Raw genomic sequence first — 10,000 nt, 5'->3', positions numbered from 1 at the left:
CTCTTAAAAATCTGATTTTGTTGGAGGAATTTTTGCGTAAAGTTCCCTATAGTATTGCCATTTATGTACATTTTAAAGGTGAAACTGAAGTACTAAAAGCAGCTAACTTAGCTGACGACTATCATCTAATTCACAAGAATAGTATAGATTCTTCAAAGACTCTCTCATCGCCTAAATCTCATCAGGTTAGTTGTGCTTATTATAAAAAAGATGGACACTCCATAGAAAATTCTCCCAGTCCAAAATGTCAGAGGTCAGAAGTAAGCGCTGATGGTAAGTCCAAGAAAACTAAATGTGCAGTGACATATCATGCTTTTGTTCCTTCACAGGATCTGGAACCATTTAATGAATTCATGCGTGAGTCTTCGCTTAATGATTCATCTGGCACAGCTCTGAGAGACTCTGCTTCATCCTAAACAATGTTTTGGGCTGCAAGTCAAGACAACTTAAAATACACAAAAGAGTACATAGCAGTAAGTGACCTAACCACAACTACTCTTATACCTGAGGCTGAGGTGGATATTGCTTGTCCTTATTTTACAGGTAAGGCAAAAGTGTCTGTCTTAGATAAACAATTACCTTGTTACCCTATTCACATGATTATTGGTAATGATCTTGCAGGATCCTCTGTACTTGAACCTAAATTGATTGTAACAACACCTGAGGTAGTAATCAAAGATGAGCTTTCCAAAAAGCCAGATAAAATCTCCCAAGTAGTCACTAAATCATCTAGTAAAATGCCCAGCACTAATTTTCCTCCTAAGGTAAAGAATGACAGAATAATAGAGGCTCTGGATTTAGTTGATATAAATAGGGACCAGTTTGCTGTACTCCAATGGAAGGATTCAAGTTTGAAAGCACTCTGGGATAAAGTAGTGGATTCTACTGACAACCCTAAATCCCCGTACTTTTATATGGAGAAAAATATTTTTTTTCGCCATTACAAGTCTCCCAAAGCTCCAATATCTGACTCGTGGCATGACTGTTTTCAGGTTGTTTTTCCAGAGCCCTTAAGGAAATCCTTGCTTGACCTTGCTCATTCTACAGAACCCCATCTTGGAGTGAATAAAATCTACAAGAGGTTGTTTGAGGATTTTTATTGGCCAGAAATGAGAAAGGACATAAAGGAGTTCATTGCTTCCTGTCACCACTGTCAGATCACTGGTAAGCCTAATGAGAAAATACCTCCAACACCACTTCAAAGCATTCCAGTACCTAAGTCACCATTTGATAAGGTAATTTTTGATTGTGTTGGTCCCTTGCCAAAGACTCGCAAGGGTAATGAATACATTTTGACTGTCCTTTATCCTACCACTAGGTATCCCTTAGCCTTCCCCATTAAAAATATCTGTGCTAAAACCATAGTTTGACAATTCTTGAGAACCTTTACCTTGTTAGGTTTCCCGAGAGAACTACAGTGTGCTCAAGGTACCAATTTCACTAGCAATCTTTTCAAGCAAGCTATATATCAATTTTAGGGCTGAGTACAAGAAGGGCTAATGTCATAAAACCATGTTTTGAGAAAAACGCATTTGAAAGATTTCTTCCTTTATTAAAAATCAGGCAAGTACAGCAAACAAAAGCTCTTTTTTTATTAGACTACTTATCTTTTAAACTGTTATTTACTGACTAAGGCATTGCATTATTGTTTTTCATTTTGAAGAAAAAAATATATTAGACCAAACTTTGAAAATTTTATTTCCCGCAAATCGTGTAAAATTATTTCGCATTATTGGAGAAAAGTATTTTAAATATTTTGAAGTTAATCTATATCATTCTAGTAGCTATTATACTTTACAATATCTGTGATATACTTGCTTAGAATAAAAAAAACATCCTAAATTAATGGCTAAAGAAAAGAAAAAAAAATTGCATTGATTAATTTACAAACACAAGTAGATTAATCTAATCACACATAGGGTTCATCCTCTAATTAAATATCATCTGAAGCATCTTCTGCTGCCTGCAGGCTTCTGTAAAAATGTCTGCTTCCTGGGTAGAGTTTTCCTTGGTCCCTCTTTAAGCTGTGGGAGAATCCAAATGGGTGGTTTTCCTTTTTCCTTTCTTCTTAAATCTAAATGCTGCGGTGCAGCATTTCGGAAAAACGATGTCCAGCACATAATCTGGTCAACTTCATTTTGATTGTATTCCATCTTCTTGATTTTCATCCAATTTACTTGTTGTCCATTATTATCTTTATGGCGACTCACCGGGGGGCCAACAGACATATACAAACTTTTAGAATTAATGAAATAATCTGTTTGCATTTCAGTCCCTTTTAACTTATTTTTTCTATGGATTGCTCTGATTGTTGTGCTCCAGTCCCGTGGCACCTCAATGTTTGTAGCTGATTTTCTATATTTTTCTATCAAAGCATGTACTGTGTCTGCTTCCATGTGTGTATGGCCAGGTTCTAAGAAAGAATGCGTAATTTCTATCACCTTACTCCTGGAAACATGCATAAGCATGGCTGCAAATAAATGGTTCCTATTTTAGCCACCACAAGAATCGCTATATAGTCGAATGTTCTTAATGTCATCAAAAAGGCCATTCAACCATTCCATTTCACATGAACCTATTTCTTGGCCACATCTTTTTGCAATCGTTTTATCCCACATCCTGCGGTGTGCTTCATTTCCATCCACACTTGTTTCAAAAGTTAAGTTATAAACAGCAAGTAGTCTTTTGTAGTAAACTATTCCTGTCTGCAACATTGGGCAAGGCAATACTTTCTGGAGTATGCAGTAACAATTTCTTTGTTTTTAAGAGCAAACTCTTTATCAGCTCTTTTTTCATTGTAAGCCATCTCTGCTAGTTCATGGTGTTTTGATTTCTCTTCTTCAATGCAGTTTTTATCATTCTCACCAGCAGTCATTAGGGATGCCTTAAAAGTATCACATTTTTCACAAGTGCCCTGGGATGGGTGATGGAAGGACAGATTGAACTCTTCATTGAAGATTTTTATGTTCATTGATTCTTTTTCTGGTGGTAAATTGTTTTCATGGCAGTATTTTTGGTACAATCGATATATCTGAGCTATTGTGACATCTGGATTCAACTATTTTCTTTCTGAGTCTGCTCAAGCATAATGACTTTTCCAAGCTGGAAACTGGTTGATATGCTTCTTAATCATCTCTACAGATTTGGGGGAAATTTTCTTCTGTTTCCCGTGTTTTCCTCTTCCATCTGGTGCTACAATGCCACTTTCAGTCCGTCGCATCTTTTCTGTAACAATCCTAGCTCTCTTGAGCATAATACCAAAAGTAGATAAAAACATCTTTTGGCATACTTCCTTTTCAGGTATTGCTTCTTTAAGAGAGTAGTGCCTTGAAAATCTTCGGCTTTCAACTTCGCTGCCTCGCAACCGCTGACTTTTCTTGTTTTCTTAAATAATCATACCACAAAGGATTTGATTTTTGTTCTTCTGGTGACGCATTTCTATAATCCTGGTATAGCATCCTCCCATCCTCATCTTTAAACTTCTCATAACACCTTCTCCGACAGCTTTCTCGGCATGGACTTTTCATAGGTTGAGTTTTATTCAATTTTCCTGTTGTGGAAAAATGTTCTTCTCCTCTAGCTTTCTTCTTTTTGCGACTGTGGCTAACAGGTTCATTCATGTTGCATCTTGACAATGTCTGATGTACTCTTAACATACATTCTCTGATATCACACATATAACTACTGATTTTTTTATCAAATAAATAGTAATATCTTACAACCACATTAGTAACAGAAACGATTTTTAAAGTTATGTACGCATATAAATTATTAAAATCGTTGGGTGCAAGAAAGGCTGAAATTGACATTGGCCTCTCACGTGGCCCTCTATGGTTGTAGTAAATTAATGTAACAAGGGCCAATCGCGACTTTGGCCTTTCTAGCATGAATATTTTCATTTGTTACTCGACTTTGGCTAGAATAGAGCGCTTAGTGTAGCTCCCTGAACCCACGGATGACATTATCCCTTATAGCACTGATACAGAGATAAATTTTTAGTTTAGTGATGATCTTATCTTCAATCGGCTATTTTTTGACATTGGCCCTTCTTGTACTCAGCCCTAGAATTTAATATCCATAATTTTTGCTCTTCGGCTTATCACCCGCAGACTAATAGTGCCATGGAGAGGATGCACCAGACTTTAAAAAGTTTGTTGCGGAAGTATATCAGTGAAACATCACAGAATTGGGATGATGACCTCGATCTTCTCATGTATGTACTTAGATGTACACCTCATGATTACACAGGGGTATCCCCATTTGAACTCATGTTTGGTCGAAAACCAAGAACTATATTAAGTTCGGTAAAGGAGAATATTTTGCAGAGGAAGCCAGAAGAAACTACGAATATTTACCGGTATTTAAAGTAATTAAAAAATGAAATTTACATACATTTATGATATTGGTACTACTAATTTAGTTTCTTCCCAGCAGAAGATGCAACACATGCAATAAGAAGGCAAAGATGAGAGAGTTCAAAACTGACGACCAGGTTTTAGTGTATCATCCTATTCCTGGCGCTCCCTTACGAGAAAAATATGCCGGACCTTACAAGATCGTTCATAGGACCTTCAGTGTAAACTATATAATCAGCACTCCAGACAGAAAACAACCAACTCAATTAGTTCATGTAAACCTCGTTAAACCTTATATCACTCCAGTAAAAATGGTGAGTCCTAATATTGCTTTAGTGATAACCAAAGCTAATACAGAGGCAACAAAGGTACCTAACCTAACAATAAATGAGGAAACTAATGATGGTGATGAAACCAATCTCATTTTATCATTTAAGGATTTTTGTATTAGTGAAATTTTAAAATCTTTGAGGGCTTATCTTTCTCACCTAAATGTACCTCAAAAACACGCATTGACAAGACTCTTACTAAAGTTTCCAGACATTAGTACTGATATTCCTAAATGTAGCTCTACTGTCCACCATGACATATTGCTTGAACCAAATACCACTCCAATCCTTCAACCTTTCTATAGAGCCACAGGAGTTAAACTAGAGACATAGAAAAGGGAGGTTCAGTATTTGTTACACAATAGTTTAGCAGAATACAGTACATTGCCTTGGGCTTCACCATGTATATTGGTCCCCCAATCTAATGGGCAATTCAGACTTTGCACGGATTACAAGAAATTAAATAAAGTCACTATTAAAGATTCCTATCCACTTCCTAGGGTTAATGACATTCTAGATAATATTGGTAATGCCAAATTCTTAATTCAAATAGATTTACTAAAAGGATATTATCAGGTACCAATGACTGATAAAGCTAAGAAAATCTCTTCATTCATAACCCCTTTTGGTCTCTTTTCTTACTTAGTAATGCCCTTTGGACTCTGTAATGCACCTGCAACGTTCCAGCGCATGATGGCAGAGATTACTAGAGGCCTTAAAGATGTGTTTGCATATCTCGACGACCTTGTGATTGCCAGCAACACCTGGGAACAACATCTTAGCACCTTGGAAGAACTCTTTCAACGCCTGCAAAAAGTCGGGCTGACAATCAATTTTCCTAAAAGTTCTTTTGGTCAAGCTAAAGTAATTTATCTAGGTCATTGCATTGGTAGTGGGGAAATTATACCTAAAAGGGCTAACATAGGCAATATCAAGAACATTCCTATTCCTGCCACCAGACAGCAACTAAAATCTTTTTCTGGAATGGTTTCTTACTATGCTAAATTCATTAAGAACTTTGCTGTTATTACTGCTCCTCTCTATGCTCTAACATCCCCTAAGGTAAAGTTTGACTGGACCGAAGAACACTGTCACATTTTTAAGCAACTGAAGAGCATATTGGTTTCTAAACCCCTCTTAAGAGCTCCTGATTTTAATAAAGAATTTTTCATGCAGACTGACGCCAGCAATACAGGTTATGGGGCTGTTTTGCTACAGTCTTACTCAGTCAGCACCACAAAAACGCCACCACCACTTCATCATCTCCTTCCCATCGCCTACCACTCCCACTTTTTCAAAGGAGCTCAAACCAGGTGGGCCACTGTCGAGAAGGAACTTTATGCCATTGTCGCTTCGCTACTACACTTCTAACCCTACTTGGAAGGACACTACAGAGTTTTAGTATATACCGACCATCGACCACTCATCTTCTTCGAACGTTCTCGCCTCCGAAACAACAAGTTGCTTCGTTGGTCATATATATTGTCAGTCTTCAATCTACGACTTCAGTCAATCGGAAGTACCAACAATCTCATCGCTGACACACTGTCGTGGCTTCCACTGCCTTCAACACCAAAACCATCTAGTCTCACTATAGTGGGCCCATCTTAGCGGGGGAAGCATGACGAATTACCACTCTCCCTCTTTGTACATACATATATTGTATAATTTTATTTCAACGGTCTACCTTTTCTCTTTTTGTGTATTTGTCTCTTTTGCTTCAGCCCTATCTCTTGACCACTCAATCTACTTCCATTCCTTGCTCCTTGCTTTGGTATTTTCTTACCTTTCTTTGGATCTTGACTATTGGGAGGGAGTAGGAGTTGTTGTTGTTGTTGTGGAAGATTGCCTGGCCCTTTTGGCCTGACACGGGCTTTTGCAAGCTTGAAGCCCGTAGGTGTTTTGGTAGGATATATTTGGATAGGTAGTTGGGTGGGGGATATTCTGCAACATTTATTTTAGTATATTGGGATAGGTTTTGGGTTGTGATGGGTTGTTTGAGAAAGAAGTAATTGACTGTGGGGAGGGGATGCCTTCCCATGAGCCCACTGGCTTCAGTCTTAGTTAGAGAAAAAGAATTATAGTAGTAAGTCCCGATAAGTAGGAGAGCTCGGGAAGGAGTTAAAAAGTTCTAGCTGGAGATGTTAATATACTGTAGGTGAAGTAAAAAACTTCATAGTGGTTTAAGCTTAAGTTGTGAGATAGAGGGATAGTGTGAGATTTCAGCTGAGTGGGAGAGAGGTGAAAGGAGGGAATTGTAGCAGTATTAGTATTAGAGATAGGATGGAATAAAACATTCTTGTACCTGTGAATATTAAAAAAAAAAAAATAAAAAATAAAGGTTACTTATGATTTAATTATTGAGACTTTCAAATGTGGTTGGGAGGGATGCCTGAACTAGGAAAAGAGAGATTGAAGGTGAAAAAGATGCTGGATACCAAAAAGACCGCCGACGGCTCCGTTCCCCTCTTCAGAGTTGAAAAATGGACGGGAAGGCAAAACTGACTCCTTATAAGGAGTACGAGTTATTGCCCTCAGTCGCCAGCACCCGTTCTGATTCCAGCAAGGGAGATTGGCTGAGAGGAGAGAAAAATATGTTGGAAGTCAAAAAGACCGCCGACGATTCCGACCCCATTTCCAAGCTGAAAACAGGACGGGAAGATAAAACTGTCTCCTTATAAGGAGTACTTTGTCTTGCAATTGGGTGTGATAATATATTTGTCACTTCAATATACCACTTTGCAGATCTCGATCCATCTAGGAAGGCTCTCCTTACTTCACTAGTCTTTTGGATGTTGCAGTAGGCAGCCATTTGATTCTTGATGGTTTTTAATTAAGGTTGTGGAGTAATGCTAATGGTTTGTCACATTAAGACCGATTTGGGTAGGTGATCGGCCTCGCCGTTGCTAGAGATTCCAGTATGGCTTGGAATCTAATTCAAGGTAACTTGCCTGTTGTTGCTTTGGTGGAACAAGGCTAAGCATTGCATTGCAGTGATGAGGTAAACATTCTCTGTAGGTTCCTTGTTGCTAAGGTCCAGAATAGCTCTTCTGTATGGATCGTTGTGTTCCCATCTTGTTGGTTAGCAGAGTGTTCTAGAGCTTTAGCAATGGCCACTAGTACAGTTTGCAATGTGGAGGCATGGTTGGAAGGGCTCCACTTTTCTTTATATCCTTATGTAGAGATAACTGCAGCTGCTGCTGCAGAGATTGCGCGGTCTACTGATCCATCCGTATAGTAGGTGTGAGGTGCAGGTGTATTCCTGATTGCATTTTTTGCAGCTTCAGTGAGTTGCTCTGGTGTGCAGAGAGCCTTGCCTGCTGCTGGTAGGATGGTGAAGTTATATTTTATAGGATCATGAGCCCAAGGGGCAGGAGGGCTGTATCCATCATGCTTTTGTTGTCACTTAGTTTTGTGAGCCTCATTTTGCATCTACATCCTTCTGAGTGTATCCAGTAGTTTCTTTTCGTGGGAATTTGGCGGATCCAGTTCTTCAACAAGAGGTAGAAGCCTTTTTATTTTATTGTTGAGTGGGCTTTTTCTGTCTGCGATGATTGACTTGAATATAATGCTGCTATTCCTAATGTCAATCCTAGCTGACAGGGGAATTAGGTTGGTTTCTGCTCTAAGTAAGCAGAGTCTTGTCCACATTAGAATGCCACTAATGAATCTCATGGTATTGTTTTGGACTAATTCTAAAGATGCTTTTTGAGCGTGAGTCAATACAGTGAGTGTGGGTGCTGTATAATCGATATGGGATCGAATTGCTTGTAGATAAAACAGTCTTAGGAGGCTATTTGATACTCCTTTTTTAGGGAAGTCATTCGTTTCATTGCTGATAGACGAATCTCTGTCTTCTCTCTGAGGTAGGCTACTTCATTGGCTGTTGATAGGGTTTTGTTAATGATTACCCCAAGGTACATGAATTGACTCACCCATTCGATGTCTTCACCCCTCAGTTTGAAGTTCTGAGGGTTTTGCGTATGTCTTATAGTCATCGCTTTTGTTTTGTTGGTGTTGATCTTTAGGCCAAGTTCATTGCATTTGGCTTGGATCATGCCAAGTGCTTTTTGAGTTACATTTCTTGCATGAGCTTTATGTGGACATACTATGCATATATCGTCAGCATATATGAAAATATCCACCCCATTTGGGAGGTATAAAGTGGCTAAGTTCTCCATTAGTAGATTGAAAAGGTAGGGGCTTAGTATGCCTCCTTATGGTGTACCGTTTTCTAGGGGGATGAACTCAGTGGTTTTTCCTTGGAAAGTGATTCTGGCTTCTCGGTTAAGTGTGTAGTTTCGGGTCCAGGCCAGTAAGTGTCCTTTCACTCTTTTTTCAACAAATGTGAGGAATATAGCTGGTGAGCTGGATAGCTGAAAGGCTTTCTCGAGATCGAGGAATATGACAAAGGCTTTATTGTCATTAATTGTTGAGAGAACATATGTAATGAATTCTTGAGTGCCTATGCTGCTTCTGTAGGCATATAGGCGATGATGTAGTTGGCCTATTTTCCACTGCAGTCTGTTGAGTACCATTCTCTCAGCTACTTTTTCTGTGCAGCTTATCAAAGCTATTGGTCGGTAGGTGTCTGGCTCCTTGGGTTTTGGAATTGGTTTGGTATCCTGCTGGTTCCATGTGGTTGGACGTAGTCTTCCCGTGTGTGTCCTGTTAATCAAATGCAAGTAGACGAATTTAGCATGGTTTCCCATGTTCATCAGCATGCTGTATGGGATGAGGTCGGCTCCAGAGGCAGTGTCCTTCCTGCCTTTTTGCGAGGGCCGTGTTAAGTTCCTCCATGGTGTAGGGGTGATCAGTATCATCTACTATGTTGCAGGCAGCTTCAATGATGTTGTTCCTGATTGGGAGCAGTGTCCTCTGCCTGTTAATAGTCTGCAGAGGTAGATTGGTGGTTTTTGCTCTGTCCGCAAAGTTGTTAGCAATCCTCTTGGCTTTAGCTAATGGGTCTGGGTGTGTGACTCTGGTTGTATTATACTTCTCAAAGACTTTGTTAAACCAGCTTCATATCTTGACCTAGTTCCATCATGAGTACCATTTGTCTAGTTTTACTTCCAGTGATACTTACACAGAATGTTTGATGATCTCTACAAGTATATTATGTAGCTCATCTGTACTGTGTCTCCTGAAAAGTTTTCTGTTCCTGTTTATTCTAGCATTCATTTATTTGATGCGACTGTTATAGTACCAGGCATCGACATGTTTCTTCTCTGAGTTTTTTTTTTATGTGGCATGGGAACACTGGCTGCTACCTCTAGTTGTTTGCTGAAGTCGGTTGATGGGGTGCAGATATAATTG

The sequence above is a fragment of the Palaemon carinicauda genome, chromosome 26 (genome assembly GCF_036898095.1).
Source record: "Palaemon carinicauda isolate YSFRI2023 chromosome 26, ASM3689809v2, whole genome shotgun sequence".
NCBI lineage: Eukaryota > Metazoa > Arthropoda > Malacostraca > Decapoda > Palaemonidae > Palaemon > Palaemon carinicauda.
This window is presented reverse-complemented; position numbering follows the sequence as displayed.